Genomic DNA, 12,892 nt, shown 5'->3' with positions numbered 1-12,892 from the left:
CACAGAATAGAATACATTTCATTCAATCCTGGAAAATGACAGGCGTCTGTACGAAGCTGCCACCTCAATTCAAGTTTCTCCAACATTAATGAATCAGGACCACCTCTTCCATTTGAATTCACACAGTCCAATAGCCCTAAATTTGAATGTATGATCTGGAAATGCTTCAACATGTCTTGCTAGGGCACTTTCTTTTTTCGTTTTGGAAATATAATATAAATGCTCATATACTCTTTCCCTTAATTTGCGGTCTGTTTTTCCAATATAGAAAGCCGGACAATGTTGGCACTGAGCCATGTAAACTACTGCTCTACTCTGACAGTTGAACTTATGTTTGTTGACATATTTCTGTTCCCTCAACGTGAAGCATTGGCCTACCTGCATGTGTTTGCAAAAGTTACACGTATGTAATGTAATATTAGTACTATAATATAAAACGGACTTTATCTTTTACTTGTGGATGACCAGTGGAGTGATTTCCTAGCTTTTTTATCCAAAGACTGAATAATACCAGAGTGCACTTAGCAGAGACAAACACATAAATGAAACAGATCTGGAATGGAAAAAGAGAGAGTGAGAGAGAAATTCTACTAAACCAAATGTAGCCCGTATAGGGGATCCATTGAATAAATTGCTGCAGGTGCCTATTTGACTAGCTAAACTAAATGGATCACTGCACCGAGTGGCTGGTTAGGTGCTCCATCAGGAAGTATAAAAGTTTGCTGGCTGCTGTTTGTTGGAAATGACTAGATCAAGTATGTTACCGTGTTATTCTTTATGATTCATCATAAATGAACTAATGCATCTGTTAATATTTGAAGCCACATTTTGATTTTAACTCTCTCAACATAAAAAAATAATGTACCTAAATTCAGAATTTATGAAGCAACAGTAAAAATAATGCTGAATATTTTGCCCGAGGACACCTTACACAGCATTAACAGGTACTCAAAACTATGTGAGAAATTCAACAATTCACACCTGGAAATCCCTTCTCAGACAACAGCCTGCATGATGCACTTATTTCCCTAGTAAACCAATTCTGTATCACTAGTTTCACATCAGAAACTAAATTGGTTTGTTGAGAAATTAAATGTAGTTATACTGTGAGTAAAACGTATTAGGCGGTGCTGAGGTTTTAAGCATTGTACATTTATCTGAACTCTTGATAAGATTGATCTCATAAATTCAGCTGTGAGCTACGGTTATATGCAGCAGCTTTGCCCTTTACAAATAACATGTCTGCTCTACAAATTAATACATTAGCATTCTTAAAAAACAACTTCAAACAATTGTTACCAGACACACTATTTCTTGAAATTACACATAGTGAAATTCTTATTAGGAATACATTTTTAGCTTAAGGCAAATAAGACTCCTGCATGTTATTTTGTTTTTACAGTTAGGTGGAAATAGTTGTGCAAAAAACAAGTGTATTTGTTTATGAAATTACTTACCATTCATGTATATTCTACTATCAGGTTTGGACAAAGATTGGCCTTCCTTTCTATGGTAACTTATTTTGCCCTGCATACATTAATTTCAAAGCTAAATATCCAATGTTCAACTTACAGACGTTCTTGCAACTGATCATATATTACATTATCGTATCAGTGCATCATTTTGTATTATCAAATCTCATATTATAACATATAATATTAAATTATATTGGCTTGATAGCAGAAATAGGCAATATGCCTACCTGGTTTAACATTTTAAACATTTTAATATTCTTTGTCTTCTCCAATCCTACCTTCCCTCTGATATGTTCATAAGCTCATAGATAAGTATTAGACTAGTTGCCCTTGCTGGCCATTTTAAGCATATCCAGTTTCACTATTGGTGCACAACTTGACCTATCACATTTGGTGTTAGATTGGCCTTACTCATCTCATTGTCTATAATTACATATTGCCCCCAGTGTGAATAACTGCATTCATGCAATAGATAATCTCTTACCTTTCTCCTTCTGGCCAATGCCATCCAGAATGACTATATGATTTCCTTTTCCAGAATCTGTTTCAAAAGGTCCATTCCACTCTTTGTGAAAAACTGCGTTCAGTGATCAGGAAACAGGTAATCCCTGTAATCTGCCATCTATGTCCTCTCTCATCCTCTGTCCATCCTATTCAGTATGACCCTTTCACATATCCCTGACATGAGGTTTGCACACTAATATCAAGTCACCCTTTCATCTTCTAGTTTTAAGAGAGAAAAGCTCTAACTACTCTAGTCACTGTTCACATACCTTTAGCTCCATCCCAGGAAACCTTTTGATAGCTTTGTTCTGAACTCCTATAAGCAGCCTGATGTCCTTTTCCATACATGGACTCCAGAACTACATGCAGTACTCAAAGCTTAAGGTGTTCAAGGCTTTGGAGAGTGGGACCATTACCTCTTCAATTCTAGAATCTATCCTCACAGGATACATTCCAGTGTTCACTTTGATGCTGCCACTGCCCTATCATTGTACTCCTGGTGGTCCTGTCCTGGCCTGATCAATACCCTATCTGCTGTGCCATCATTAGTTCTATTCCAGCCAGCTAATAGCTCACATCAGGGTTGTTGTGGTAGAGGAGCAGTATGTTGCAATTGCTTGCACTGTAACTTTACTGTCACCTGCACTGCACTTTTATTGCCACCTTTCTACCCATTTGCTTAACCTTTCCAAACCCTTTGGTATATGCCTCTTTCCAGCCTCCACTGCTTCACCCTTGTGTCATCTGCAGAGGTGGACTCTGTTCTCTGTCCCCCATACACATCTGAGACAAATGTCCTGAAGAAAACAGAACCAAGGCTGACTCCTATTGTACTCCTGAAAATTGTACATCTCACAATGGCTCTCTATTTCCTACCATTCAACCATGTATCTATCCATTTCTTCAGTGATGATCTTAACCCCCTCTTCCAGTTCTCCTGTCAGACTCCTGTGGAGGGCATAGCCAAAGGCAGTTCAGGTAGATTATGACAATTGCTGGTTTCCAGCTAAGTTCACCTGAAACTCAGTATTAAAACTGAATCAGGACTGATCATCAAATCCTTATGGCTAAGAACACACGTTGGCTTTTGTCCCGGAGATTATTGTCCTTACTAAATCCTACTAATCTTTTTCAGGGTGATCTCTAAGACTTTTTTTGACACTGTTCTAAAACTAACAGAATTGTGGCACTCTAGATGTTTCCTGCCCCCTCCCCATACAGTGATACCACACTATGATATCATGACTTTTCCAAGTTTTCAAATGTGAAAAAGAGATGACAGACCCAAATGGACAATTTCTTTCAGTTCCATTTTTTTCTTAATTATTGCCTGAATAAAGAAATGCACATCACCCCATGATCATAACTTATGTATATTATTTTGTCTGTATAGAATTTAGTGGCAATACCTTAACCAGTCACAAAATCAGATATACCAATGACACTAGTCAAGTATGAGTCCCAATGCCACACCTGTCTAATACTGTAAACCAGTTTTAAAACTACAAGTAATGTCTTCTCTGGCTAGTGTCTGATAATTTCAGCTCAAGTATCATAATGCATTGCAAAAACTTGGATAATCAAGAAAAAAAAGCGAGGCAAAAAATGGATACATATATTTTCTGCATGGTTCATAGGTTTGAGTCCAGCAAAGTGCAGGAGATGGTGAATCAAGAAAAAAAAGCAAGGTAAAAAAATGGATAAATATTTTCTGCATAGTTCGTAGGTTTGAGTCCAGCAAAGTGCAGGCGATGGTGATTCTCAGCTCATGGTTAATTAGGCTGATTATAACACTACTTAATGATCATCCACATTACCAGTACTGAATAAAACAAATTGCTGTTTAGTGAGCACAAAAGAAGTAAAGAAAATAAAATATAAGTAAGAAAACATATCAATTGTTTTGGGAAAGATGGGACACTGTAATGGGGAAAATGTAGTTTATAGATATTAAAATTTTTTTTTAATCATTTGACATCACAAATATTCCATTCATCAATAGTGTCATCATCATCATCATTATCATCATCATCATCACAACCCCCTTTTTCCCATTTTTTACATGAGGTCAGGATGTTGTGTTAACTGTCTCCATCTCTCTCAATTTAGTGCTGCCATCCTATCTTCCTCAACAGTAATGCATGATTGCCACATTTTTCTCACACAATCCAGTCAGTTGGACATCCCTGTTTCCTCTTGCCTTCTTCCTGTCTGTCTCAAACCTTCTTCACTAGCCTGTCTTCTTTCCTGCACATGTGCCCAGTCCACCGTAATATGTTCTCTTTGACCTCCTTTGCAATTGAAGCTATTTGGGCTTCTGTTCTGATGTCCTCTGTTCTTTATATATCCCACAGTATGCATCCTACCACCCACCTCAGATACTTCATCTCCACCACATATAGCTTCCTCACCTGCTCTGCCTTTACTGCCAAGGTTTGTGGACCATACTGTAGTATTGCTTACATCGCTGTTTTGTACACTTTACTTTTCATCTTCTTTGCCATTCTTTTATCACAAACTCTTCCCTGACATTCTATGCAAGTCAGCTGCAGCCCCTCTGATTCTAGCTTTGACTTCCACATTCAAACTTCCCTTCTCTTCAATCACCTCTGCCAGATACTTGAAGCTGTTAACCTGTTTCACTGTTTTCCATTCTATGTCAATTTTCAGCTTTTTCTGATTTTCCCCATTTGCTGCCCTTACAATTCCCTTACATATGCTCATTTTCTTCTCATACACCTTTAGTTTTGCATTCCATTCCCCTATCATTTGCTAAAGTTCTCACTCATTGTCTGCTTGTAATGCCACATTGTCTGCATGCAGCAGCATTCTTGATCCATGACCTCTGCCCTGTTTGCTAATGTAGTCTATGGCCAGTATGAGCAGCAGTGTGCCCCGAGTCTAAACCTGATGATACCCAGTCCTCAATGAAACCAAACGCTATTTGTATTTGTGTTTTTGGGTCTTTGTACACAGCCTGCACTAATAATACCAATGTTTCTGGGACTTTTAATCATTGCAGGACTGTCTAAATCAGCTTTCTTGTGGATTTGTCATAAGCTTTTCTCAAGTCTGGGAATGCCCAGTTAGACTCTTTCCTCATCTCTGGCTTCTTCAAAACTATCTGTCTCAGTGCAGACATTGGCACAGTTATACTGCTTCTTGATCTGAATCCAAACTGCTCATCTCAAATCTTATTTTCTACTTCTCTGTGTATTTATCACTTATCCTGTCCAGAACATTCATGCAGCGTGACAATAGTCTGATACCTTTATACTGCCCACAGATGTGGATGTCCCCTTTGTGCTTGTGCACTGGCACTCACATGCTTATTCTCCAGTCATCTGAGATACCTCTTTCTCATCTTATTGTTCTCAGATAAATTTAACTCAAGCTCAACTTTATTTCTTTTCTGGAAATAAAATGCTTGTAAGAATCAGAATCCAGTTCAATTTCATCTGCAACTTTCGGCAGTTTGAAATCATAACCAATATTACTTAAATTCAAATCATCATTACCCAAATTATTTTCACTACAACTACTCATACTAGTGTAAATAGTAGATCTGGACACCTTATTAGAAATATTCTCTATTACAAAGGAGTCGGTGTGATTCCCTAAATAAAAAGTTCTTTTCAATCAATTCTTTTTTTATAATTTGACATCTTTTTTTAGTTTTAGTTGTCTTAGTAATGATACTGGATCCCCATTCTTATCCTTGAAAACGTCAGTAATATTGGTCTCTGCTAAAATGCCTTTATTCATTTCCTTCAGTAAATTTGTGTTTCATTGGCTATTAGGTTTTTCACAAATGTCAAAGGAGCCTTCAAGCTGAATATTATTTTTTTTTACAAGCAGAATTACCAAATAAATGTCCAGCTTCATTAGAAACTTTATTTGAAAATAATGCCTTACCCTTGTTATCATCCATGGGCTAAACTCTTGGCTAGGCTTATAAGGTCCTCAGGGCCAATAGCCTAGTAACATCCTATCATTCTATGATCCACTGTTTGAATAGCTGAGTCACTGACATCCTTAGTCCATTACTTAAGTTATTCTGAAATAGACCTAACCCTCATTACATTACCACACTGACATACCGTTTGATTATCAAATGTTTTGCAATGCATTATGGTACTGAGCAGATTGCGCTTGTAACAGTTGTTGCATAGAGAGAGGAGTGAAGATCCTTTCTTAATAAACACACCACTTTGCATTCAAGCAGAAATGTATTATTCAGTAAACACTAATGTGCATACTGCTTTACTTCTATGATGAGTTGGACTTCATTTGAAAGTTTTATTTTGTATTTTACAGCACAAACACTAAGTCATCTACTAAATAAAGCAATGCAGTCTCACAATGAAAACTTAGCATTAAAACTTCTCTGCCCTTAAAACTCACATTCATTGAAACAGCATTGAAACCCACATTCAAAGAAAATACATTTTGCCAGTGGCAGATAAAGATTAATTTTTGGCTGTTTTCAAATCATAGGCCCCTTGCATATGAAACATACATGTGCTCTTTGATACACCTTCCTCATTGTACTAAATTATATTCCTTGTACAATATATTACAGTTGTTAGAGGGCGTTTTAAATTTGTTTTGAACATTTTTCCAGTAAGCAATGAAACAAAATGCATGCACCCATAATGACAAAACTGCCCAGTTCAGAACATTTATCATAAAAGTCTACTCAGACTTCCACAGTCCACCATTATCAGTAAATATGCACAATTCTACAGTCTACCATTATCAGTAAATATGCACAATTCTACAGTCCACCATTATCAGTAAATATGCACAATTCTACAGTCCATTATCAGTAAATATGCACAATTCTACAGTCCATTATCAGTAAATATGCACTATCTCTGAAGAAGTAAAAGTCATCTAAATAATTCCACATTAAAGAAATCTGTAACTAATGAAGAGGTTGTTAACTAGCAAACACCTTTATATTTCATGGTTTCAACAAAAAATAAAGTGTCTGTTGCACTCAGGAATAAATTGCCTATATTACATTAAAAAATGATAAGCTAGTAATATTGCAAGAGGAAATGGATGGCAAACTGATAACGGACTCATAGTTAGTATCTTCACCAAGGAGAACATTCTCAGTACAGCAGCATCCACCCCTTGTGGGAGTAGAACCCACAGCCTTCTGCATCAAAGGCAAGTACACAACCTGTTGTGCTATTAACAAGGCAAACCAACTTCACTTAAGCAACACTAAACTTCTGTTCCCCTGCAGCTCTCAGCTCCTTGTAAAATCTACTCAATACTCAACTTCGCAGCACAAGAAAACTGGAAAAAGCCAAAATGTATTGGGGGGTCAAAAGCCCAAAAACCAGGGACACAAACATTGCTTGTATAATCTTGGAAAGTTGCTAGAACCATAAATTTTACTGCCAAGCTCCCTGTGCAAAACAGAGCAACATACCACTACGCCACATCAGCTGCTTTGTAAAAGAGGAAGACTGAAACTTAAATGGCTATAATTTAGTGAATTCAGTTCTCACCATAGCTGTCAACCTTTTAGTACAAAACACCAGGACAAACCCAGTAATGAGGGAATACAGCCCTCAAACATTCAGTGAATTCAGTTCTTGCCATAGCTGTCAACCTTAGCACAAAAAACCTGGACAAAGCCAATAATGGGGGGATACAGTCCCAAAAATAGGGACAAATTTCAAATATTCATCTTATAAACTTAGAAAATTGCTAGAATAAAAGGTTGTGTTAGGGTTGTGTTACTATGTATTTTCTGAAGAACATGAAGTCTGAAATTCAAATGCCTGTCAATTTTACTGCTGACAGAATAAAAACAATTTTCAGCAGAGACCCAGGGAGAAATACTGCAGACACGTCTTTGTAAAATGACAGGGCACCAGAGCAAATCCACACAAACACAGGGAGGAGATGCAGACTCCACACAGAAGGCACCCCAGCCAAGAATCAAACCAGAAAACCTATAGCTGTGAGGCAACAATACTACCACTACACCATCAAATATGCAAGGACTTAAACATTCAGAAACCTGAAGTCTGAAATTCAAATGCCTGTCAATTTTATTTAACATTTGTTAATCAGGACAGTCTGACTTGGAACAAAAAAAAATTTCAGCAGAGGCCCAGGAAGAAATAATGCAGACATGTCTTTGTAACATGGGAGGACACAAAAGCAAACCCACACAAACACAGGGAGAAGATAAAGACCCCACAAAGAAGGCACCCCAGCCAAGAAGCAAACCTGAGAACCTGCAGCTGTGAGGCAACAATGCTACAACTGCACCATCAGATATCAGGCATTGCAACATTTACAAACCGCAGATATTATGAGGAACAGATCAGATCAAATATGAGGCAAAAATCTGCAGTTTTTTTCATTAAATGGTGGTGGTAGGAATTCAGGTCCTTAACACCAGCACACATGGTACAGGGCTCAAGCCTGATGTTTACCCTACCACACACACACACACACACACACACACACCTGTAGTAGCAAAACCACAAAACTAAATATACTGCACTGGGTGCCAAACAGTCATGAGAGTCCAATCAAGACAAAATGAAGTTTAGAAGAATAAAAATATTTCAATGCATTGGCTGCATGACAGCTTAATGTCTAGATGGAAACAAAAATGTTGTGAGGCATGAAAAATAAATTACTTTTTTAAATACATTAATGGAATGCCAGTCAAAATCAAGTATAAGAAAAACAAGCAGCACTCAACTCAAACCACTTCTTGCACTGCAGTTCTAATTATAATGTATATTCAGCTTTATTAAAGTAACAAGTGACATGCTAAAAGTAGAAATCTCTGATGCCCCCACTTGTAAAAATGTTTCTTATCCAAAAAAATACCTGCTGCCTGACAACTACTTGTTTCATGGGGAAAACATGAACAAAGTAAAAAATGAAAAGCAAACAAGAAATAAGCTCAAGATACATTGCTTAAAAGGATTACTGTACAGGTTATGGACCACGCTGATTGGCATTCGGTTTACGGTAAAGCCTGCAGAGATGACTGGAAGTCTCCATGTAATGAGACTCTTAAAATAATGTAATTCTGTCCTTTATTACAAATACTGGCATATGCATTTCAATACCCAAGGCTTATACATTATCTAGTTAAGTATTCTCTACATGGCAACAGAAAGGCTTTCAATGTTGGCAATTCTTTAACAGTATGCTTATTAAAGCTTACTTGCATCTTGCAATCTCAGCCAAGCTTACCTGATGGCCATTAAAGTATTGCTACTTAAACACAGAGCAACAGGCACTTTGAGTAATAAGCATAAATCAACAGTACAAAAATATGACAGAAACCAGACCTTTCTGCAAAATCAAGGACAGATGAAAAGCCACTCTAGTACTTGTGTCTACCTTAGATGGGTGGGATTCTCTGCACATTTACACTGCATAACTACTATTTGCCTTGCTTCGACACATCCAGAGTCACTACATGGGGAGGTGTAACAAGTATGTCACAGTTTGAATGTCTCTGGCTGACTTGTGATGGCCCTGACACATTTGTCATACCTCTCAACCTCAGAGCAAGAAATCTGGACAAAGCCATACAAAGAAATGGGACAAAGGCCCAAAAAATAAGGACAATTTTTAAAATATTGCTCTTATAAACTTAGAAAGCTAATAGAGGTCTTGCATTAGTATGAATTTTCTGAATGGTATGAAATCTGAAACTCAAATGTCTGTCATTATTTTCTAACTTCAGTCTTTAATTATTTGTCACTAATTTGCAAAAAAACACAATTTTATGAAAAATGGACCAAAATGATATGAGATATAAAATAGCAACACAATACAGCTGGGAACCTGTCAAGAAGGCACACTTCAATATTAGTACTGCTAACTTGAGCAGCTGAGAAAATAAAATAATCTACATGCATTTCTGAAATAAAAGTAATCTGATTATTACAGTTATTTCTTAATTATAAACCCTCCATGTTTTCTTCCAAAATTGCTATTTTGAGGAGGGATCATTAGGGGAAGAGCAACATTTTGAGTCAAAATCAGGGACAGTTCAGAGGTTTGGCTATGCCTAATTCTATAAAGCAATTTATTTGCATGTACCTCTCAACCTGTTAATGCAATAAATCTGGACAAGGCCAAATATATTGGGGGAACATATAAACAGTACTAAAAATTGCTCTTGTATAAACTGGGACATAAATCTGGACAAGGCCAAATATATTGGGGGGAACATATTAACAGTACTAAAAATTGCTCTACTATAAACTGGGACAGTTGATAGAACAGGTCTTACTTTAGCATGCATTTTTCTGAAGGTTATGAAGTCTGAAACTAGTTGTGTCATTTAGTGACTTAATTCCTAAATGATTTGCCAGAAAACCACAAATTTTTATGAGGAACAAACCAAAAATAAGAAGCAAAAAATCTATTCATTCTTTGAAAATCTGGACAGTTGGGAGGTATAGTTCAGCTGGGGCTGTCTAAGTTTGTCGCCCTTCCCCCTCACAAAACCATGGTCGAATGAAGCCTCCCTGCATCCATTCCAATGATCCATTACTTTGCTATTTCACTCCATTTACCATAAACACTAATGTGCATACTGATTTACTTCTATGATGATTTGAACTTCATTTGTAAGTTTTATTTTGCATTTTACAGCACAAACACTAAGACATCTGCTAAACAAACTTGGCATTAAACATTCTCTGCCCTTGAAACTCACATTCATTGAAACAACATTAAAACCCACATTCAAAGAAAATACATTTTACCCGTGGCAGATAAAGATTAATTCTGGGCTGTTTTCAAATCATAGGCCCCTTGCATATGAAACATACATGTGCTCTTTTGATGCACCTTCCTATTGCTTTGAACATTTTTTCAGTAAACAAAACAAAACTGTCCAATTCAGAACATTTCCATCATAAAAGTCTACTCAAACTTCTACAGTCCACTGTTATCAGTAAATATGCACAATTCTACAGTCCACCATTATCAGTAAATATGCACAATCTCTGAAGTAGTAAAGTCATCTAAATAATTCCACGTTAAATAAATCTGTAATGAAGAGGTTGGTGCTAGCAATCACCTTTATATTTCATGGTTTCATCGAAAAATAAAGTGTCTGATGCCCCTGTGAATAAATTGCCTAAATTACATTAAAAATAAGCTAGTAATCTTGCAATAGGAAATGAATGGCAAACTGATAACAGAGTCATAGTATCTTAATTTTCAGTACGGGCAGCATTCAATTCCTTATGAGAGTAGAACTAACAACCTTCTGCATCAAAAGCAAGTACACAACCTTTTGTGCTATTAGCAATGTGAGCTGACTTAGCATCATCAGCACTAAACTTCTCTTCCCCTGCAGCTCTCAGCTCCTTGTAAAATCTACTCAATACTCAACTGCATCTCAACCGCAGCACAAGAAGTCTGGAAAAACAAATTTATTGGGATGGGTCAAAGAGCAAAACCAGGGACACATTAAACATTGCTTGTATAATCTTGGAAAGCTGCTATAATAAAATGCTGTTACCACCATACATTTTACTGCCAAGGTCCCTGTGCAAAACAGTCAACAGCAACATACCACTACGCCAAATCAGCTGCTTTGTGAAAGAGAGGAAGACTGAAACTTAAATGGCTATCATTTAATGAATTCAGTTCTTGCCATAGCTGTCAACCTTAGCCCAAAAAACCTGGACAAAGCCACTAACAGGGTATTACAGTCCCAAAAATAAGGACAAATTTCAAATAGCCATCTTATAAACTTAAAAATTGCTATAATAAAAGGTTGTGTTACTATATATTTATTGCTAGAATAAAACGTTGTTTTACTATGTATTTTCTGAAGAATATGAAGACTGAAATTCAAATGCCTGTCAATTTTACTTCTGACGGAACAAAAACAATTTTCAGCAGAGGCCCAGGGAGAAATACTGTAGACACATGTCTTTGTAAAATGGCAGGACACCACAGCAAATCCACACAAACACAGGGATAAGATGCAGACTCCACACAGAAGGCACCCCAGCCAAGAATCAAACCAGAAAACCTATAGCTGTGAGGCAACAATACTGCCACTGCACCATCAAATATGTAAGGAACTAAACATTCAGAAACCTGAAGTCTGAAATTCAAATGCCTGTCAATTTTATTTAACATTTGTTAATCAGGACAGTCTGACTTGGAACAAAAAAAAACAATTCTCAGCAGAGGCCCAGGAAGAAATAATGCAGACATGTCTTTGTAACATGGGAGGACACAAAAGCAAACCCACACAAACACAAGGAGAAGATACAGACCCCACAAAGAAGGCACCCCAGCCAAGAAGCAAACCTGAGAACCTGCAGCTGTGAGGCAACAATGCTACCACTGCACCATCAAATATCAAGTATTGCAACATTTATAAACCACAGATATGAGGAACAGTTCAGATCAAATATGAGGCAAAAATCTGCAATTTTTTTACAAATGGTGGTGGGTAGGGAATTCAGGTCTTTAACACCTGCATACAAGGTACAGGGTTCAAGCCTGAGGTATTCCCTACCACACCACCATGAGCCTAACCATCAGTATATTGCACCAGGGGCATTTTCACACACACACACACACACACACACCCCCCCCCCCTGTACACTTACCTGGTCCTGCAAACCACCATAACTCCAGGTCCCTGTCCGCAGAATCACCAATACTTCCATAAATCCAGGTCCACTGAGTGCAGCTGAAAACCCGTGCAAATCTGACCTTGCCCGTCGCGAGATCTTACCCTGCAGCAAGCTCCAATCCAGACCCGAGATCCTTCTCCTGACTGCCGACCTTGCAGTCTGACCCCGACACGTTTCCCCAGCGAGTTCCCAGGCAGTCTATGCAGTTTAAAACTGCATAGACTTGTGGGAGCGCTCCTGTTC

Source organism: Protopterus annectens, chromosome 12.part0 (assembly GCF_019279795.1).
Source record: "Protopterus annectens isolate FY-2018-M chromosome 12.part0, PAN1.0, whole genome shotgun sequence".
NCBI lineage: Eukaryota > Metazoa > Chordata > Ceratodontiformes > Protopteridae > Protopterus > Protopterus annectens.
This window is presented reverse-complemented; position numbering follows the sequence as displayed.